Source organism: Mustela nivalis, assembly GCF_964662115.1.
Source record: "Mustela nivalis genome assembly, chromosome: 19".
NCBI classification, from domain to species: domain Eukaryota; kingdom Metazoa; phylum Chordata; class Mammalia; order Carnivora; family Mustelidae; genus Mustela; species Mustela nivalis.
This window is the reverse complement of record NC_139038.1, coordinates 28,238,491-28,260,316: the sequence shown is the minus strand read 5'-3', so window position 1 is coordinate 28,260,316 and position 21,826 is coordinate 28,238,491. Positions and strand designations below refer to the sequence as shown.

The following is a 21,826-nucleotide window of genomic DNA, read 5'->3' as shown; positions in this document are numbered from 1 at the left end:
GCAGCGTCAGCACTCAGTAAATACCTTGCGGAGGGCTGACTGCCCGGCTGGGCTGAAGTATGGCTGGTTGGTCGAGCGGATGGATGAATGGACGGGGAATGGATTAGTGAGGGTTGGATGGACGGACAGAGGAGTAGACACATGCATGAAGTCAAGAATGGGTGAGTGACATACAGACGGATGAACAGATGAATGGATGGATGAATGGCTGATGAATGAGGGACAGATGGAGGGACGGACCGACAGACAAACGGATGACACTGTAAATCTTTAAGGACAGAGAAGGAGACTTTGCAGGTCCGAGCTGCACAGCAGGTGTGATGGCAACAGCCCAATCTTAAGGGAAGCCGCAGCACCCGGCTGGCCGCCCACTGTGAAGAGTGATTTGGGCAACTCACACCTCGGGGACACGTGGACACTGTGCCCACACCCTCCCAGGCTTGGTGTGCGCTGCTGCTTCTGCCTAGACCACCCCCCAACTGCCACCCCCCAACTTTCTCCACCCCCCAACTGCCCAACTCCCGCTCGGTCCTTTTTTGGGCTCTTCTGGGGCTTTCCTATCTCACAGAAGACCCCCGAGGGGCCCTCCTCTCTCTAACCAGGCTGGGACCAGCTCCCCCAGTGACCACGGCATCCCTCCCCGGATGCACAGACCACCCTATCTGGTGATGGTCCACTCACTCCCGACTCCCCCCCGTGGGCTGTGGGTCCCTCGAGGGTGAAGAACACACCAGGCCTCTCTTTCCATCCCCGGTGCTAAGCCTCAGAAAACACCGCTGAACCTGGCCAAGCACACAGAGGAGGGCCTTCTGGTCCCCATGCCTGCAGCCACACAGGCCCTGGGAGCAGACCAGAAATACAACCCCCCACCTTGGTATTAAAAAACAAAATCAGAGTCACAGAAGAGATGCGGGAGCAAAAAAGAAAAATACAGAGCTTCCAACATGTAGCTCCAAAGAACGGTTAAGCTCCATATTTATGTAAGGTATCACATGCAAAAAGAGCTGTCAGAGGAGTCAACTCTGTGAATCCCATCCTGAGAACCACCTTTCCTACGTGGGGAAAGGGGCCTGAGCCGAAGGGACTTGCCCAGGGTCATACCTGGTACTGGGCCTGGGGCTAGGGCTGGGACCCCAGGGCCGGGGCCTCGGCTACCGGTCCCCTCATCCGCTTTCTGGCCACGAAGTGGTTTTCAGGTCGGGAATCTGGGTGGTTGGCCAGGCCTGCCCACGTTGGGGAAGACTCATGCCCCAGCACAGAGGGGACAAGAAGGCTCAGAGAGCCCAAGTCACCCACCCGGGCTCACACAGCTCACAGTCGGGTAAGAAGGGGCTGGCTGGAGAGATGGGCAGGCCTGGAAGACATCAGGCCAGGCAGAGACTTCTAGGGTCCCCCCCCCAAGCATCCCCCGGACCACGTGGGAACTGGGAAGCCTCAGATCGTGTGTCTCTCGAGTGGTGATAAGAACGGCCATGCCCATCACGTGAAATCCCACAGTCAGGCCCCAGGGCCAAGGTGACCGAGCTAACAACAGAACACCGGCTCCATCCATCGGGGATGGAGAGAGGGAGGGGTTGACCGCTAAAGTCCTTGGGCAGACCCTGCCACCCCTCCTCTCCCCGGAGGCCGTGCTCCCACCCCGGCCCCTCCTCCCCGACTCCTCTGGTCCGCTCCCTGCTCGCCTCCGACATTCAGCACCGATTTCTGCCTCCTCTGCCCGACAAGGAAGGGTGTCAAGGCCACGGGCTTTGGAGCGGGAGGGGGCTGGGCTTGAACCCGGAGGCTCCCACCTGCTGACTGTGGCCTCCAACAAATGGTGTCTGAGGTTTAAATGTCCCTTCCAAAAGGGGAACCGAACATCCCCTGTGGGAAAGGAACCTGGGGCAGAGCCTGGGCCTCGGAGGGGCTCAGCAGTCGTGAGGCGAGGGCAGGCGGCTCAGAATCTGCCCCCGCCCGCCGGCCCGGCTGAACTCCTGCTAGATGCTTCCCTTTCAAACCATAAGCCCGTACGGCCACTCCAGAAAAGAGTTGGTCCTTGTCTTAAGCACCGAACATAAATGCAGACATTTATCCTGAGTGGGCACTGACCCCAGAGATATGAAAACTTGTGTCCACACCAAAGTCCGTCGTGGACAGCCAAGACCTAGAAGCCGCCGACGCTCCCGCCCCCCCGCCTCCCAACAACAGACGACCCCGTTGGCTCTCATGGGCATGACGCTGTGTGCAGAAAAGCCAGCCTCCTGGAGACAGGCTATAGGATTTATAAAACATTCTGCTAGGACAAAATTAGAGCAAGGAGTCCAGACACCACTGCCAGCGGCTCGGGGACAGGGCGACAGGGGGACAGGGCGGCAGGTGGGACACCATAGGAGATCTTTACAGGGAGAGAGTAGCTCTGTTCCTGACCACGGTGGGGGTGCCCTGAATCTACACACGGGACAAAATGCCAGCCACACACACACACACACACACACACCTCTTACCAATGTCGACTCGCAGTTCGCAGTTCTGATATCGGGGCGTAATCACGGGAGGTGGGACCATGGGCAGAAGCTGGGTGAAGGGCGGTCCATGGGACCACGCTGCATTCTCTTTGCAATTCCCTGTGACTCTATAATTATTTCCAAATTACATTTTTAAAAAATGACACACATGGTGTGATGACTGCAATTTGCTTTCAAATACTCTAGCCCAGTGCGGGAGAGACCAAGACAGGGAACCCAGAAGGTGGGGAGAGACGGCTCAGCCTTGCCAGTGAGGACGCTGCAGGGCAGGGAAGCGGAATCACTGTCTGGTCTTCCTGACTTCCTGGCATTTTTGAAGCTTTCCATAGTAAAGATGGTAAAGGAAAAATGCTGATATGCATGGGCGGGGTCTACGTCTGCCCCCACGGCCGGGCGCAGGCGAGAACAAGGGGCACTGACTCACGGTCCGGCCGCAGCCCGGGAGCTCGGCCAGCCGGCTGTGTGTATACATGCTCACCAAAGGAAATAAATAACGCTTAACCACCGTTGTGGAATTCGGCCACGCCAGGTCACACGTTTGTCAGGCCATCTGGAGGGCAGGGCAGGGCCAGAAGGGGTCCCGGGCGGTTTGGAACTCCTGGAGAGACAGAACTTTCTGGAAACTGGGATGGGGGGTGGAGATGGCTCCTAATGGGGTGTGTTGCGGGGGAGACTCCCAAGAAGAGGTTGGATCCACAGCACAGTTTCCCCAGGGGGTCCCAGGGTCTTGGGGCTTGGGGAAGGCTGGAGAGGGGCAGGTCACTGCAGGGAAGGGGGGCGTGGTCCCTCAGTGTGCCTGGGGGATGGGTGCGGCGGTGACTGTCCACCCCACCTCATCTCTTCGACGGCATTATGACTTCAGGAGACTTTTAAGTGATGCCTTGACCTTGGGGGGAGGTCACTTCTTGCTCTGAACTTCACGGGTCCAGCGATGGCACGCATGGTAGTGTCCTGGTGAAGGTCAAGCGAGGTGGCCCCAGCCATGCACTAACCGGGCACGGCCCTGAGGACTTCAGTGTGGGGCGCCGTCACCAACCCATCTGCCCAATGAGAAACCAAGTCCCAGAGAGCTTGAGAAACTTGCCCAAGGTCACAGGGACACGCGCAGGTAAGCTCAAGGATCCAGATGTGCAGGTAAGTTCAAGGCCCTCCGTCGACGTTATGATGACGATTTTAAGTTTTATGGCATGTTCGCCGCTGAAGCAGGTGCTGGGAGGGAGAGAAAACGTCTCTCTGTTCCCATCCGAGGACCTGCCCACGCTCAGCCGGAGCTGGAAAAGTGAGGCCGGGCCCCACCGGCCAGTTCCCAGACCAGGCCAAAGAACGCAGCTCCTACTAGGAAGGGTCAGATTTGGCAAGCTGGGGTGGAGGGGCACAGACAGGGGGTCCCCAGCCTGGCCCACCACAGTGACTGGCTTCTCCATGTCACATGTCACAGAGGAGCCGGAGGGTGGGTGGCAGCGGGCCTTCAAAGCCAAGGGGGGGTACTCCTGGCTGCCAAGCTCAGAAACAGTGCCCGTCCCTCATCACCAGGCTCTCAAGCCTCTACTTGCCCCTCTGTACAATGGGGCTAGGCGGGACCACCCAGGTATTTGGAGACTCGGCCAGTGCCCCTAACGCCCCCGAGCCATCCAGGACTCTCCTTCCCTCCTGATGCATTTCTTCCTCACAAAGAAGAAAAGAAGGCCACAGCACACAAGAACAAGAGGGCGGTGTGCAAGGAAGAGATGCACAGCTAGAAGCATCTAGAAGGGACTTCTCCAGCCCTGAGGCCGGTGGGGACAAGACTGTCGGCGCTCAGGGTGAGACCCACCTATGCTAGGGAAGGCGCGCTTCCCCCCTCCCTCTGTCCCCCCTCTGCAGGGGTGCAGGGGCTGATGCCCGCTTGGAAATTCCATCATAGGCCCTACAGTCTCCTGCTGAAAAGCCCTGAGGCCCTCCGGGTTCACGGGCACTGTCGGCACGGGGCGCTGAGTCACGGAGCACCTCCGTCAGTCGTTCATGACTAAGGAAGCCGGGTGCACGTAGGCAGCGGGCAAACGTAAGGAGAGGCCATGGGGACGGTCACCCACGCGTCCTGAAGGAAGGCCCCAGGGCCAAGGGAGCCCCGGGTGGCATGAAAAGCCTTCAATTATTGCTGATGACAACCTCCTGGCCAGCTTTATGGGGCAGTTAATGGGGAGTCCGATCCAGACAGTGAAGAGGTTCCTTGCGGGATGAAAGGTCAGCTGGAGGGGGTGATGGGACAGGGATGGAGACGACTGGGAGAAAGAGACAAACCCACGGACCCGTCAGCATGAGAAATCCAGAAAGACCGGTCTGGGCCGGAGGCTGGCAGGTGCTGTCCTTCCAGCCCACACCCACCGCCGGCAGCCAAGGCTTGCCAGCACCCGCCGGTGGGGTGACCATGACACCCTGGGCTCCCAGCACATCTTGTCCCCTCCAAGCCCTACCCCAGCCTCAACGGCCCCCTCCACAACACAGCCTCTCATTGCCCCCCCCGCTGGAAGCGTAGACTCCTATGCCCTTAGGGATCTGGTCAGAGACCCAGGAGTGCAGGAGGGCAGGTGCCCCCAGCCCCGGGCAACCGTCACTCAGCTCCTGCTGGGGCTTGGTGTGGGGGAAAGGGGGTCCAGGGCTGCCAGAGTTTTCTGTTGTGCCAGCAAGTCAGAAGCCTAGATTATTTTTTAACCTTCATTTCTAAACATTGCAATTCCAAAATTACAGAGAGAAATCTAGGTGCTGTACGAGCCGCATGAAACTTGCCCATAACCTGCTCTGCCCCAGCCTCAGATGAAGTGGAAGCCTCGTGGACCCACCTCTGGTCACCTCGCAAGGCTGCTCCCCTCAGGGAATCAGGACTGTGAACACCAGCGCCAGGACACAGCCAGGGGTTCCCAGCACCCCACCCCCACCCCTCAGAAAAGCATCCCAGAACTCCCCAGGGTGAGGGGACTCAGTTCCCTGGGGCCCCGGAGAGCCTCTTTTCAAGTCATGCAGCACACACAGGGCTCAATTAACTGCTTTCCTCTATCCTAAGCCGCTGCTGATCCAATCAAAGCATCCAGAGAGACAACAAACATATGCACAGGAGTTCAAATCCCAACTCATCCCTGAGGCAAGTCGAACATGAGGCAGCCCCCCCCCTGCCCCCGCAGCCTCTCTGAATTCCGCCCCCCCCCTCATCTCACTCCACAGCAGCCTCATGAACATTTCAGCTCCTGAATGTGCCAAACTCCCTCCCGCCTCAGGACCTTTGCACGTGCCATTCCCTTCACCTGGAAGGCTTTCGTAGCAGATCTTTCCATGACTTGAGTTGGGGCTGTATGTGGATGGGGGACACACATCTCCCAGGAGACCCCAACCATACTCCCTTATAAAGTGACACCTTCACTGGCTTCAAGCCACCCAGTCAGGCCAATATCACAGACTCTTCCATATCTCAGGGTCTTGGCCCAAGCAGCTCCCTCAGCCCAGGAAGCCAGTTTCCACTTTGTCCCAAGACCAGCTCCTTCTCAGACATTTCCTCCCTCGCCCTTTCCACTTCCCCTGCTGCTCCCATTCCTGTCCCTCTCCAAGTAGGATTAACCCCTCTGAACCCTACCTCAATTCTCCCCTTCAGGCCTCAGTTCCAGAGTCACCTTCCTTCCCAAACTCTCCAGGGCAGGCCTCCCCAAGACGCCTTCCCGGTGATTCTCCAACCCTTTGCATTACTTCGTTTTCTTCTGGAACCCACGGCTCCCTGACATTATCTTGTTAATGTGTCCCTTTCTCTGGTCTCCCCTGGCAGACTTGGACCAGAGCTCCACAAAGCCCGGGGCTTCAGCTGTCTCCTTCCTGCTACATCCCCAGGGCCCCCCAAGCGACCGGCCGTCAGCGGGCGCCAATAAACGCGTTATGTCCATGCCTCTTAAACAGGCATGCTCTTTGGAAGGCGTCCAGATTTTGGAAATTATTCTCATCTGAGGGGAAAGAAATACATCTCAGAAGCAAGAAAGTACCATGTCTGAAGGATATGCCTCTGGTACACTTGCATCCCACAAGGCCATTCCCGTGCTGTCCACGGTTTGTGGGCACACTGTGCCCGGTGCCAGGCCTGGCTCTATGCTGTGACCCCACTTTCTGGGCCATTCCCTCGGCAGAGGCTGAATATGGAGCAGGAAGCAGAGACTCCCCCGCCAGCCGCCTGGGGCTCACGTCCAGCTGCACGGGCTCTGCTAACTCTCTCGGGCAGCAGGTGGCATCTTCCTGATCTTTCGGACGAAGAACCTGGGCTCAGGGAGGCCCAAAGGGCTCACATCAGAATCATGGCTCAGTGAGCAGCTGTCTGTCCCCTGGGCTGTTATGGGGAAGAAGAAGCAGGGTCAGGAGAAATCAGCTGGAAGCCAAGAAGCCTCCACTTCGGGTCCCACCGGAGGCGGGGGAGAAGCTTCCGGTGGCCCTGCCTGGTTGGGGGGTGGTGCAGAGGACCCGCTGCAGTGTTTTCATCCACATGCACAAGCTGTGAATCAGCAGGGCCTGGCACAGGGACCGCTCTGCTCGCAGGCCCAGCCGCTAAGGGATGTAGCCTCTGCCCCCAGGCCCTGGGAGGAGCTGCCTGCCTTTCTGGACAAGCCCCAAACTCAGGAGGCACTAGGAGGGTGAGTCTTTTCTTCTTGAGACCTCAGACGGCAGCATCCCTCAGACAGAAAGAAAGGCATGAGGCACTGTCTGCAGAAACCAGAGATTTTGTGAATGACTTGAGCTAGGAGCAGGGAGGTAGATACATGGTGTCCAGCACCCCAGAAGGGCAGCTCACCCATCTCTCAGTTGGCCTCAGACTTACCCCACCTATAAAGCAGCAACAGTATCAGTGGCTTCAAGCCATACAGCTGGGCGGACATCACGGCTCTTTCATACCCCAGGACCTTTGCACAGGCTGTACTCTCCCCCTAAAACACCTTCTCTGCCTTTGTGGACATTTCCCTCCTGAAATTCCCTGACCCCTCTCCAGCGCCCTTTCCTGGTAAGCTAGCCCCCATGTATCCAGTGTCAGCTCCTCTAAAAGTAGATCCCATTCAGCAGGCCATACCTCTGCACCCCTTGGCCACGTTCCTGACAAGGTTATGTGTGTGATGCCTATGATGGAAGGACAGCACATTGTATGGCGTATGGGGGATGGCACACCAGGGCTTCGTGCATCCCAAAGAGCCACCTCTCAGCCAACACCAAATCCATGGGCTGGGCCCCAGAGAGCCCCCTCCTTCCTCCCAGCCTTTACCTGGGGACCCATCCCCTAGAGTGACCCTCAGAGTGAAGCGCTAAGAGGGCTGACCCCTCTGCCCAGCCAGAGCTGACCCTCCTTTAAGACAGTCCTTGATCCAAAGGGTCTCCGTCCCATTTCTCTGTCTTCTGGATGCCACAGTCTGTCACCCGAGCTCGGCACAGGCCAGAGCCAAGGTGGAGTGGAGGGTTGGTGGAAACACCACTTTGTCACCTCCTGTCCCCCAAGGGTAGCACCGGGGCTCTCTGTACACCCAAAGGCAAACACCTGATGTCTGGACAGACTCCCACAGGGCTTGTGAAGGAAGAAGGGAGGAAGACCCACGGGTTGAGTGTCCAGAGGCTGAACAACAGCAAACCCCGAAATACACACTTCTCTGGAACTTACTGGATGCCAAGCCTTGCTCGAGGTCCGTTTTCCATTTTGTGGTTTCTTTTTAATATATTTTTTTTTATTTTTGTGAGAGAAATAGAATGTGAGCTGGGCGGATGGGCAGAAGGAGAAGGAGAGGCAGGCTCCCCACTGAGCAGAGAGCCCGATGCGGGGCTCGATCCCAGGACCTGAGATCATGACCTGAGCCGAAGGCAGATGCCTAACCGACTGAGCCACCCAGGTGCCCCTCCATTTTGTGGTTCGTTCCCCAGGAGGCCTCAGAGAGACTCGGTGAGGAGGTGGCAGAGCTGGGACCCCAGAGCCCAGCAGTTCAAACCCTGTGTAAACTGGGTGACGGCTCCCATGCCCTCAGCCCTGGAGTCCTGCCAAGGAGACGAGAGAAGCTCCACACCTGGGCCAGGCTGAGGCCCACACAGCATCCCCCGAGGGGAGCTGATGGAGACCCTAAGGGCTTCCCCAGAGGTCAATAGAGGGAATCTGCTCGGAGGAGGAGGGGGTGTGCCCACGGAGGGGCACCCCAGGCCCCAGACCCACATGAGGACCACGGGAGCTGCTAGCCAAGCTGGGTGGGTGTGGCTGAGTGGCGGGCACGGGGCCCAGCACACGGTCACGCTGACCTCCAAGGCAGGCCAGCTGGGAGTCACTCTTTCCAACCCCATCAGCAGAGTTTGGCTGCGGCTGCCGTGGGAAGCCCGAGGTAGAGGAGACTATGGGTTTTTGCTTTCAGCTGCTTCCAACAAGACCACATTTGCCAAACTTCATCTCTGGCTCCCCAGCTCTTTTGGCGCTACTATATTCCGATGTATTCTACCCACCATCACTTACCTAATACCTTTCATGATAGGGTCCCTTAAAATACACACACACACACACACACACGTGTGTATTTCATTTGAGATGGAAGTGTTCTAGCACTCCCTGGTGAACTCCTAGTCCAAGGGGCTATTTATACTCACCCTCACAGTTTTACAGGAAAATAACTATAAAGATAAAACACAGCTCACCCATGTGCCCTCAAAGCATCTTACACTCACCAGAAGAACCCATGCTCCATTCTTTCCAACTTCTGAGAAAGAGGCTCAGTCACTCCCTGCTTAACGCACGGACCCCAGAGTCCTTGTTCCCAGGCTTTCCAAAAAAAAAAGAAGAAGAAGAAGAAGAAGAAGGGGTGGAGTGTTCTGGAACATTCCTTTGACCTTCCATGCAGCCGGCATGAGATGTGGGGTTACAACCCTGAGTCCCCCCATGTGTTCCTTGGGAAGAGACCTTGAAACCCCAGTCCAGCTGGTGTTAAGGTGTTGAGTAGAAAGAATTATGCCTGGATTAGAAGCCAGGGGCCCTGGGTTTGAGCTGCTGTCTGTGAGTAAGTCTGTGTAGGACTCTGAGCCCGTCCTTCCCCAAGTCTGGGCCAGCACAGCAAGCAGGACTAAACCTCCCAGAGGGGATTTTACCTCCCTAAAGCTCCAGGATGGCTGGCAGCTGGTCTTGGGCCTTCTATAAGGCACAACGATGACTAGCAGTGCCCTCCCCATTCCTAGACCAAGTGGGGAGTGTTTGCACGTCACCACTGAGGGGCACGGACAGCACCATTCATGCCCTGCCCCCCCTGGAAAAATCCCAAATGTTAACAGATTTGGAGCTGACACAACACTCGGGGGTTGGAGGGAGGACTGTGCAATCAGGACCACATTTAACAAATGAAAATACCAAAAGCCCAGTTAAATTAGAATTTCAGAACATGCTTTTAGTGTAGGTATATCCCATGCCATGTTTGGGATATACTTATACTAAAAAAATTTACTCCTTGTTCAGCTGAATAACTGGGTGTCTTATATTTTCTGTGGCAACCCTACTTAGGACTCTTCCAGTCCATTGTGGGAGGAAATTCTCCCCCATCCCAGGACACAGATCAAGAAGCAAGCCCCCTTGTTGGGGCTGCTCCCCTCATATCCATGCGGGGGAAGGCAGCAGCCAGTGCACAAAGGAAGCCAGGAGGAAGGCTCAGGGAGCAGGGCTTTGCTGGGCCTGGTGGGGTGATCACTCACTTGCTGAGCATTCGTGGACCCTACATGACACCAAGCATGCTTTAAGTACATTAATTCTTTGTGTCTTTACAAGAAAGCAAGGTCAGGTAAGGAACTGAGGTCAGAGTCACTTGGTAACTGTCCGAAGCTGGACTCGAACCCAGGAGGCCTGGCTCCTGGTGGGGCGGGGGATGGAGGGACCCCTTCGGCGTGCACTGCTCTTTGTTAAGGTCTTCATGCCCCTCACCTTGCCAGGAAGGGGTCGGAAAGGTGGTGACTACTACTGATTAATACGTATTTAACCTAAACTTCATGGGTCTGGAAGGGTGCCCTGATACCCATGGAGTCTGGGACAGGAATGGCAGGAGCCTGAGGTTGCCTGTGGCTCCCCAAGGACGCCAGGCTAGGATGCCACGCTCCCTGTCCTGGTCCCCTTCGCACCAGATTCTGCTCCTTTTAGGAATGGAGGAGTCGTGAAGTCAAATTACACAGTGGGGGCCGTGCAACCCCACTGGGAATCCAGTCTGGCAAGGAGGGGGTGCAGGTCCCCATCTCCCTGCACCCCCCACGCCCTGCAGGCTGGGCAAGAAATCCTCGTCAGCCCTTGGGGGACCCACACAGCCCTCCATCCCTGAGTCTCGCTGGCTCTGGGCTCACACTGCTATCTTTTTTTTTTAAAGTTTTTTTTTTTTAAGATTTTTTTAAATTTATTTATTTGACAGAGAGAGATTACAAGTAGGCAGAGAGGCAGGCAGAGAGAGAGAGGAGGAAGCAGGCTCCCTGCTGAGCAGAGAGCCCGATGAGGGACTTGATCCCAGGACCCTGAGATCATGACCTGAGCCGAAGGCAGCGGCTTAACCCACTGAGCCACCCAGGCGCCCCACACTGCTATCTTTAAGGCAGCAACTTTAATGGTTGGGGCCAGGGAGTAGGAGGAGAACGGAGGCCTGGAAGCTCTAGGAGCTGATGGACCCCCGCCTGGCATTCTGGAGGTGGCCCTGAACCCCAAAGTCTACTTTGACACCCTCTAGGGAGAGCCAGGGTCTAAGTCAGGGGTCTAATAAGGCAGGCTTGGAGGCTTGTGAGGTAGATAAGCCCAGGGTTCGGGAGGCCCCTCAGTGGAAGGGAGAAGGGCCAGGGTCAAAGGCTAGAGTACCTCCACCCTCCCCAGCAGGTGTCAGGAGAACAGACCCAGGCCCCTCCATTCGGACCATAATCCCAGGCCAGATGGGGCTCAGAGACACCCGAGGTTCCCTCCAGGCCCTCCCCAGTCACCCCAGCCAAGACCTCAGGCTCCAGAAAGAGCTGACTCAGCGGTCCAGGCAGAGACCCTGTGGGGTCTCGCCAGCGGGGGGCCTGTGCTGGAACCCAGCGATCCCAGATGCCTTCCTTTGACTTGGATCCAGAATATAAAAAGCATTCTCACAACTCAGTAATAAGATGACAAATAACCCGGTGGAAAAATGAGCAAAGTACTGGAGGAGACAGTTCTCCAGAACAGGTGCAAAAAAAGTTCAGCGAGCCCATGGAAAGATGCTGAGCTATGGGCATGGCCGCAAATGGGCAGCCCGTTTTGGGGGAGGTAGCGGTGAAAATGTCATACAACTAGACTGTGATGATGGCTGCATAACTCCGTGACTTTACAAACACGTGTGACTTTTATGGGGTGTCAAGTAGACCCCAAGAAAGCTTGTGAAAAATAAAGGAGTCCCAGAGGCATCCGAAGAACCCCCCCCCGCCCCCCCTCACCCCAGGCCAACCCCCTCTGTGTGCGTGACCCCCACGTGCTGCCTTTAAAGCGGGATAAGGGGACCTTCCTGGTGGCGTGGCCACAGGGAGGGGCCTGGCTGCCACCCCTCCTCCCAGACCCTCTAGAGGAGGACAGACCCGCAGGGGGGAAGCTGGCAGGGCAGCAGAGGGAAGGGTGGGGAGGGAGCACTGCTCTTTGGGGAACCAGCTCCTTCCGATGCTGCCATAGTCATTCAGCCAGACGCTTAGGGCCTGGGTGTCATCGGAGGGGAGCGGTGCAGGGCGGGGAATGGGACCAGCAGCAGCAGGAGCCCTCCTCGGCCCTTCCTCCCCCTGGGGCAGGAGTTCTCCATGTGGACCCTCCATTCCCAGGCTCCTGGAGCAGACAAGACCTCTACCCTTCATCCACGACGTGCCATAGGGCAGCAGGGCACCAAGCCCCCACTCGCTCAGCGATATGGGGCATGAACAGGGCAGAGCAGTACAGAATGAGCCCAGACCCCAGAGTCAGACCTTCTGAGTTCCAATGCCAGCACGGCCACTACATGCTTGTCCAATACCCAGCAAATTCTGTCACTTCCCTGAGCCGAACTTTTTTTTCTCCAAAAAAGGGCCATAATACAAAAAAGAGGGCCTTCCTGGTAGACTACGGCGAGAATGAAGGGGGTAGACATGGAACTTTCCGGAATCCCTCTCTCTTTGCATCGATCGCCTCTGGACATAGGAGCTGGTGCACAGCAGGGCCCAGAGGCGGGACTGGAAGTGTAACAAGGCACAGATAGGTCTGACCGACCCCTGAAGTTGGAGCGCTGGACCGGGGAGGCGGGGGACACGGGCTGCTTTTTGCTTTTCTCTCCCCCGTGGAAAACTGGCCCCTCGTGTGAAATAGCCCGGACAGCAGCTCCTCCAATCTGGCATTTCCTCCAACGGTAAAACCGAGGGTTGCCCCTGTGATCTTGCCATCCCGGTCCCGGCCCGAGAAAACTCACATCCACGCAAAAACTCGGACGGGCACGTCCCCTATAGCTTTACTCATAGGAGCCAAAAAGCGGAAACAAGTCAGATGTCCATCAACAGCTGAACAGATGGACAAGACAGTACATCCGTGCGTGGAATACTGTCCAGCCACGAGAGAAAGCGTCACGTCCTGAGACATGCCCCAGCCTGGGTGGATCCTGAGAACCTTACACCGAATCGAAGAAGCCAGCCAGAAAAGGCCACATACTCCGTGATTCTGTCCCATGGAAGTGTGCATAGGAAGATCGAGGAATCAGGGAGCAGAGGAGTTGGTTGTCTCCGGCTGTGCAGGGAGGGTGGGGGGCGGGAAGGAGGGGCGGAGCTAACCGGTACGGAGTTGTGTGCTTGTTTTCCTGAGACATTGAAAATGTTCTAATAGTGATTATAGGGCCGGCTGCATGTATCTGTGAGCTTACTAAGAACCAGCGAATTTTACTTTAAGTGGCTGAACTGTATAGTATGTGAATTACAGCGGACTTTCAAGGCCACTGGGCCCAACTCTGTCCCTAGAGACAGCAGACTGGGGCCCAAGGGGAAGCACTGTGCCCAGGGGCACTCCAGCCTATTGGTTCAAAGGAAGAAGGCTGGGGGGGGGGGGGTGACATGTGCTTCCCCTGGGATGGGGGAGGTGCTGGGGAGACAGGAAGGGTAGGTGTCCCTTGGTTGAAGCAGGCGCCCCGTCTCCATTCCAACCCTTCAAGCAGCCCAGGGTCCTTTGTCTCCGCCAAGATGAAGGGACAGGAGGCCACAGTGTAGATGCCTTACGTACAGAAGGTGGGCTCCCTCCCAGGCATGCCAGGTAACCCCCTCATTGTATAGAGGTCGAGAGAGACACAGAGGGGTGATAGGCCTCCCCGGGCTGAGGTCACAGAGCAGGCAGGACACAGCCCAGAGTGCAGCTGGGTCCGTGGGATCCCAGTTCTGCAGATAAGAGGGGCCCCCTGCTCCCAGGCTGGGAGCGGGGAAGGGACACTGGCCACAGGCTGCTGGAGAGGGAGGGGCGGGGACCTTCTCCGCTGAGCCACCGCCTTGAGCTCTAGGGGCCCCTGCATCTGGGCAAGAGCCCCAGCAGCCCTCTCTACCCCCTCGGGTCTCTCAAAACAGCCATGGGATTGGGGCCTGGGAGCCCACACCTCTCCTGTCCCCACCATCTCAGGGGTCGGAGGCCAGTCTTCTCTCTGCACTCATTCTCTCCATGGGTCCTGGGCCAGTTCCCCACGTTTAGATCCTGTCCCTGCCCAGTGCAGCTCTGGGTAGGTTGGAAGGAGTAGCCGGGGTGGCAAGGGGGGAGGCGGGGGTTGGATGGTTCCTCCTGTGACCTCCCCCGGTGCCTGTAGGGCTTGGGGTCACACCTCTCACCTCACAGGGATGATCCCATGAACCCATTCCCAGGACACATGTCAAGGTCCCTGCCAAGGAGTGAGGAGGAGGTGTGAGCTTGAAGGCAAAGTCCCCACAGTGGGGACATCATTAAATCAGGCCATTTAATCAGGGCAAATCATTTAATCAAGCTGCCTAACCCATCCCAGGGGCAGGAGAGGAGGTAGAGACCTCCAGACCCATCAGAGCTGCCCTTGACTCTGAACCCAAGAGCCCAGAGGGACTTTGGGGAAATGGGGACACCTGTCAGATAGGCCTTTGCTGTCCCTCTTAGCCATTGCTTGCCATGCATGGATCCATCTTACCAAACCAGACCCACCAGGCCACTCTGCTTAGCAAGCCCTCACTGGCTTCCCAGCACCTGGCACTGGGGACACCTCCCTCACCCTCACCCCTATCTCAGCTCTAGGGACTTGGCCCTGAACTCCCATACTCTGATGCCTCCTTGCTTCAACCTATGCTTTTCCCAACTGCTCTTTCCTCTTTTTTGCCCAGAACATTCTATCCAGTTATCACACCTCAGCTCCAACCCGATAGCAGTCACCCTTGATGGCCTTGGGGAACGTGCCTTCATCACCTTTCTTTCTTTAGCCTGGAAGATCATGTCTGGACAGAGGTGTCAGCTGAATACATCATCTGAATGGCTTGGGTGCATGATTTAACTAGACCCTCACAATATGGGTCCAGCGTCCCGATTCTATAGTCCAGAGAAGAATTTAGAGACCATGTAACAGAGCGTAGGCAGCAACTCTAAGAATGTGACTCAACAGATCCATGGACTCAAACAGAGTCTGGAAAGAGACTCGGGACCTCAAAAGAATTTAGTTTGCAGGAGGGTGGCCTCTCCAAGCAGCGACGAAGGGATTGATCGTGCCATTAGCCAGTCTGGAAACTGAACACACTGAGATTTCTACTCCACTTAGAAACAGTCATCAATAATCCCTCCATTGCTTAGAGACACATTGTCAAAGCTGAAAGAAAACAGACACACCAGTGACCATGAGCACACCTACTACTCAGGTCTTGGCTTCTACCTACCATCTCTTCTTAACTGAGCACTGGGGCTCTTTGGAGGAATGTTTGACTCCAGACGAACTTAGGCTATCTTGTACCCACAAGTGAGAAAGCCATCAAAGACAAGAAGAAACAAAATGGAGCTTTTGAACATCACAAAGAATTGGGACTATAATGAACCGTAATATATTCCGGAAATAAAAATACCTGTGTCTGCACTGAGCCTCAGTACTCACCGATCTGCTATTTGCAAACTTACCTACATGCTGAAATGTATTTGTAATCCCCAAATCAGGACACTACTTTCAGTCATTCTTGGATATGCATGGATTATACATTTGGGTCATTGGACTCCTGGGTTCCCAGCCGAGGTTGAACAAGGCAGCACTCTGCCTTCTTGCTATGGCTCTCACAGTGTGAGCAAAAGTCTTTTCTGTGGTCCTTTGAGTGCCATGCTTTTCACATTATTCTGGGGTGCTTAACATGGCCGTTGGGCTTAGGATATTGAAATTTTATTCTTGAGGGTAATGATGTATTATTCTCCCACAGTACGGTGCACTGGACAAATAGATGGGCTTCAGTCCAACTCCTGGTCAGAACATGGTGGCTATGATTCCCACCATGTTAGGCCAGGCCTTTTGCAGGGGGCATTGCGTGCCCAGTGTCCAGTTGCCCAGGTCTGCGCCTGCTGGCTGGCGATGGGTGACCACAGGGAATTGGCTTCACCTCTCTGCACCTATCTGTGATAGGATTGTCATGGTGATAAATCATAGTACCCAACTCCAATAGGACCATTTGAGGATTAAAGGAGCTAAGGCAGAGGAAGGGGTTAGTTTAGGTTGGCAGAGAGAAAGGGCTGGATACCATTATGGGTTTAGAGATGCAGAAAGAACAGGGCAGCTTGCCACAGGCTGCTTCTGACCAGCAACAGAAGGCAACAGGGCTAGGAAGTCCCCTTTTTAAGAGGGATGGGGCATATACACAGACATACACATACATGTGTATCTACATGAGGAATCTATCTCCAGATTTATGGACAACCAGTTCTCATTACTTAGTGGCAGATTCTGTATTTGTAAAACTGCCTACTCGTCAGAATTTATTCACAGCCCCAGAATCAATACTGGTCATGCTTTGTGGTCCTTCATGGGCATGTATAGAATGGCAAGAAATCTGACTGCCCCCGTCCCCATGTGCACACACTCAGCCAAGGTTGAACAAAGCCACACACTGCCGTCTTGTTTTGGCTCTTACACTGTAAACAAATGTCCTTTCTGAGGTCTGTTCAGCGCCATGGGTTTTGCATTTTTGCATGTGTGCTTGTTGTCGGTGATTTCAGTATTCTAAATGGTCCCTAAATGCAGGGCTGACGTGCTGCCTAGTGTCCCTGGGTACAAGCAGGTGGAGATAAGCCTCGCGGAGAAAATCCTTGTTAGGTAAGTTTCATTCGGATGTAAGTGACAGTACCATTGGCGCAAGTTTCACCAATCAACAATGTCTATTAACTAAGGTGAAGACGTTGTCTTTAAACAGAAACACACACGAGAACCGGGTTACGTATTGATCCGTCGACAAAAATGTAACCGGAGGCTCAGAGGAACCTAACCCGGTATAACCCCTAAGAGCAACAGCTCAGGGTTTGCTAACCCAGCGTTTGCAGGAAGCGGACGGACTATAAATACCGTGAGTAACAAGAACCAACTGTGTATGACTGACCGTTCCTATTATGCAGATGAGAGAACAGGCTTGGAGGAATTCACTCCCTTTCCAAGGTCACAGGGCTAGCTGTCCTCAGACGCAGGATTCGACCCCAGCTCTGCGGATGCCGAGTCTGCGGCCCCTCCCCCCAGAGCCCAGGCATCCGGAACCTTTAAGGGGTGGGTTCCACTTGACTGCTCAGCCGTGCTGCTGTCTCCATCTGGAAACACCTACAAGGTGTCGAGGGAGCCTTGTTCCCTGGCTCGGCCACCAAACAGGTGCCAATGAGGGTGGGGGGCAGCTGCTGGTTGGTGGAGATGCGCGTACCAGCAAAGGAGCCACATGTGGAGCCAGTCACAGATCACTGACTCCCAGAGGGTGGCCGGGGGTTAAGGGAGGCTCAAAGAGGCTGGATCCGAACCCTGAGCTCCACTGGCTGGCTAGGACCTCAGCCCGGCTCCTCAGTGCCCCAAGTCCCTGGTCTATGCAAGTGGGGTTAACTGCACCTCTCTGAGGGGCCAAGAGGCATACCTGGGATGACAGCTCACCTTGTATCTTAGAGGCCAAATGATGCCCTGATTCAGGCGCACCTCTGAGTAAGCTTGGGGAGAGGTGCTGGCCTTCCCCCCGCCCCTGTCCATTTCACAGATAAGGGAGCCGAGGCTCAGTGCCTTGTGCCCACAATGCATAGCGCTGGGGTTCCAGCTCAGGATGCTTCCCACCGGGCCTCAGCACTCCTGCTGGACTCCCGTGGTGTGAACATAGGATGGGGAAGACACACTAGGGGCAGCAAGACCCTCCAGAGGACAGAGAAGATGATCGGAGGGGGCCTGAGTCTATCACAACCCCCCTTTTAATTTTGCCAGTTTCTTACTGGAGCCTAGAATACAGGGCTGGGCATGGCCTTGGAGGTAACCGTTCTGCAAATGCTTGCCCAACCCCTACCATGTCCTAGGCACTAGGCCGGACAGAGTGATGGTAAGTAGGGCTGCTGCTTCACTGCCTGTCCAATATAGTCTGTAAATCCCCATGTGCAGGGGGCTCTGAGGCCAAACAAGGACACTCCTTCCTTGCAAGTAGAGCATTAGAGCAGTTCTTACCTGCAGAATTAGCAGGCCACGTAGGAGGAGACAGTTGCAGAAAGGTCACGGTTGAGGAGAATGTCTGCTAGTCACACAGCAGAGGGCAAATGAGAGGAGTCGGCCGAAGGTGTGCGCATGTGAGAAGCGAAGGCATTTTCGAGAACAGGGCTCAGCAAGCTGCAGCCCCCAGGACACACCTGGCCCGCTTCCTGTTTTTTATAAATAAAGCTTTATTGGAACACAGTCCCACCCATTCATTTAAATGAGGCCTGGGACTGCTTTCTCTGTTGCAACGGGAGAGTTGAGTCATTTGTATAAAGACCATATGGCTCAAAGAGCTTGAAATATTTACTATGTGGCCCTTTCTGGAGAGAGCATGCTGATGCCTGTTTCAAAAGGTACAGGTGTGGTCAAGTGCCATTCTCTGCCATCTCTCCAGCACCTTAGCCTGGTGCCCAGCCCAGCAGAGACAGTTATAAAGCAAGAGGAACCTGCTAACACATCGTTTTCTAGTTCTGTTCATGGGAGCTCTTTTCCAGCACAGATTCAAAAACACATCTTCCCAAGTCAGTAAGTGTCCAGCCCTTGTCAGAACAATAGGGGAGAGGGAAGGGCCCCCACCCAGCGTGGCCCTCACCTCCTTCTTGGCCTGCCTGTCCCCTGGTGTGGCCGATCTCCTGCCCTGCCCTTGGTGGCCTGGGGCTGCCCTGCAAGCCCAGCCAAGCCTGTGAATCATCAAGGACTGACTCACCCTCCGTCTAAAAATACATATTGTCTCATGTTGGCGGGCACGGCTTTGATCGCTGTTTGTACTCAATCTGGTCTTTCTCTGCTTGACTTTTGAGCTGTTTGCAGGCAAGGCCTGGATTTTCAACACTCTGGGTTCCCGGGGTCAGGTTCTGTCTGACCTGTGAGAGGAAGAGCTCGGGTCCTGGGTGCACATTCTGTGTGGTGAATCATTTGCTGTGTGACATTGGACACATTGCCCAACCTCTCTGAGCTCTCAGGGCATCATTTGTTGCCCGGATGAAACAAGAAAAGCAGGCACGGCCCACTTTTTTCTATCTGAGTCTGGGGAGGGGCAAGGACCTGCCCACTGACCCCAGGCTGGATTTTTCTCTGCCAGCGAAATCATTTCACATCATTTCAGCATCCAAGGAAATCAGGAACCTGAGCCGACACCAAGTCCTGGATCTCGGTGCCAAGCACTGGGGAAGCTCCAGTTACAGAAAACAAGTGGAAACCACAGGCCCTGGGCCGAAAGTGGAACTAATTTGGGAGGCAGCGAGGAACAGTGGAATATAACCCAGAGCCCGGGAGGCAGATCTCCCCTGAGCCAGGCCACTGTCCAGGTGGGGAGTCTGGGGCCCCTCGGAATTCTCGACCTCGTCCTTGCGCGGAGGGCAGGGGAGAGAGCCGGGGCCGGGATAGGACCCCACCTCAGGATGGCTGGGTGGTGATTCAGAATGTGGGCCTCAGGCTGGAGCAACTTCGATCAGATCCTGGCTTCTCCCCTCCCCAGTGCTGTGTGACTGGGGGCCGGTGCCCTCACCTCTCTGAGCCTCAGCTGCCACATCTGTGAAGTATAGGAACTAGGGGTGCCTCCGCCGTAGGATCGCCATGCAGGAGGCTTAGCACGGTGGTGCCTGGCACAAAGAAAGCCCTCAGTAACTTATAAACGTTGATACTCAGCATGGGGGGAGGGGTCGGGGGAGGGGGCAAAGCCCCGCAGCATCCCCCTCCCCACACACACATTTTATTTATTTGTCAGGGAGAGAAGAAAGACAGCGCGAGAGCGCAAGCAGGGGGAGCAGCAGGCAGAGGGAGAAGCAAACCCCCTGCCCAGAAGAAAGCTGAACACGGGACTCGATCCCAGGACCCTGCGAGGAAGGCAGACACTTAACCGACTGAGCCACCCAGGCGTCCAGTAGAAAACAAGGCAGAGCCAACCTCGCCCCCCAAAGAAAGTGAATAGGTAATGGTGTGAAGTACGAGAAAATATATACTGGCCTCTACCCCCGTTTCTGGCACAGAGCTCCGGAAATCTAGTAACTTCCTGGGTGCTAAAAGCACCAGGAACATCTTCTTGGTTCTGGTGGAGCGACTCGGGGTGGGCTCCTGGATGTTAACAGCCTGGGAAGAAAAGCAGGTGCTTGGCCTGGGAGCCAGGGCAGGACTCGACTCTGGCAGGCGGGGGTCGGCAAGGGCGCTGAGCAGCCAACACCTGGGCAGAGGCCTGACTGGGAACTGGACACTATGGGAGGAGGAATGGGGGGGCAGGTTCCAGATGAGGGGAGCAGCCCTGCAGAAACACTGAAGCAAGACACAACCACAGGAAGTTCAAAGGGCCAGGGTCGGGCCACCTCGGGATTTTGCTTGATGTCAGCCATTCCCAGGGAGCAGATTGAGGGTTTTTGAATGGGGCCCCCGACCCCGGAGAAGGCCTTTCTCTAGAGCACAGGGCTGATGCAGGTGGCCCTCCATGGGCAGCCCCTCCCAAGGTCACGTGCAGGAATGGCCCCGCTTCCCCTAACCGGCAGGGCTATGGCCACAGACCACTTGAGGGCCTCCCGTGGCCCAAGACCAAAACTGAGCTGGGCTGGGAGGGGTCAGCTCGGGACAGTGGACTTGAGGAGCCTTGGGGGGCTACCCTGACTCATCCTACAGAGGAGGAAAGGGAGACACAGAGAGGAGTCACACCGGGGTCACACGGTAAGTTAGTCTCATTGGTTCGTTCTTCTGTTCCTCCGCCCAGGAATCATTTGCAGAGCCCGTACAGTGTGCTCCGTCCTGGACGAGCACCAGGGAAAGGGGGGTGAAGGGCAGGACATGGTCCTTGTCCTAAAGCTGCCCACACCCTCGAGAGATGAGAATGTGGCACCTCACAGAGCAGCCTGCTCCCCAAATCCCCCGCCACCCAAAGGGGTTCCAGCTTACCGCCTGCCCCTCCCCCGGCCTGCTGATTTGGGGGGGTTTGTGTTTGGGGGCAAACAGGTCACACTCCCCCCCCCCCCACCCAGATGCACAGACATTGTCCCAGCCTCCTGTCTTGTCTCCAGAAGCCTGTCTCAAACGGGGCGGTGGCGGCGGAGACATAAAGCATCAGAGACAGAAGGACGGATGGAAGGACAGATCGCAGCAGCAAGCCCCTCCCATTCACCCGCCTCACTCCTCCATTCCGGGACATCCCCTAAGAGACTCTCCAGTAGGAGCCGGGCCCATCTCCAGTTCTCTCGGCGGTCGAGCCTCTGACTCTCTAACAGCGGGGCAGCTGTCCCCGAGTGATGCCGACTTTGCTAGTGGAAGGGGCATTTAAGGCACAGGTGGAGAGGTTGGGAATGCACCAGAATGGACGCGGGCAGGTTGCACGAAGCCAGGTTGCCTGTCTCCTGAAAGCTTCATAAGTGGGGTGGCAGCAGGAGGTGGTGGGTGGGAGCCCTTTTTCCCACACGTCTGTCTGAGCTGCCAGCCCTGACCGGGCGAGTCGGCACAGGGATGGACCGGCCCTGGGTGCAGGACATCTCCACGACGGTTCCAGCATGGACAGCACACACCTGCATCGGCACCATCTCCCCCTCCTCCCGCAACAAGGGACCTCCCTGGCTCCCACCTATTGCCACTGTCCATCTCTCTCTCAGCCCCAAGGTCCAAGTTCAGGGGCAGCAGGAAGTTTCTGGGGGGAGTGACCATACTCATGTCCCT

The 21,826-nt window shown here is 56.0% G+C and overlaps 1 long non-coding RNA gene across 3 annotated transcripts; it reads left to right on the top strand.

Annotated features, from left to right (window-relative positions):
* Positions 1-3,402: 3,402 nt before the first annotated feature.
* On the top strand, positions 3,403-6,728 carry LOC309854022. Of its 3 annotated transcripts, none has more exons than XR_014306065.1 (3): positions 3,403-3,612; positions 4,182-5,450; positions 6,295-6,728. It is a non-coding gene; the product is annotated as an uncharacterized lncRNA (long non-coding RNA). The 3 variants fall into 3 exon arrangements; XR_014306066.1 differs by having other exon boundaries at positions 4,179-5,450; XR_014306067.1 differs by having other exon boundaries at positions 3,403-4,727; positions 5,232-5,450; positions 6,295-6,727.
* Positions 6,729-21,826: the final 15,098 nt, after the last annotated feature.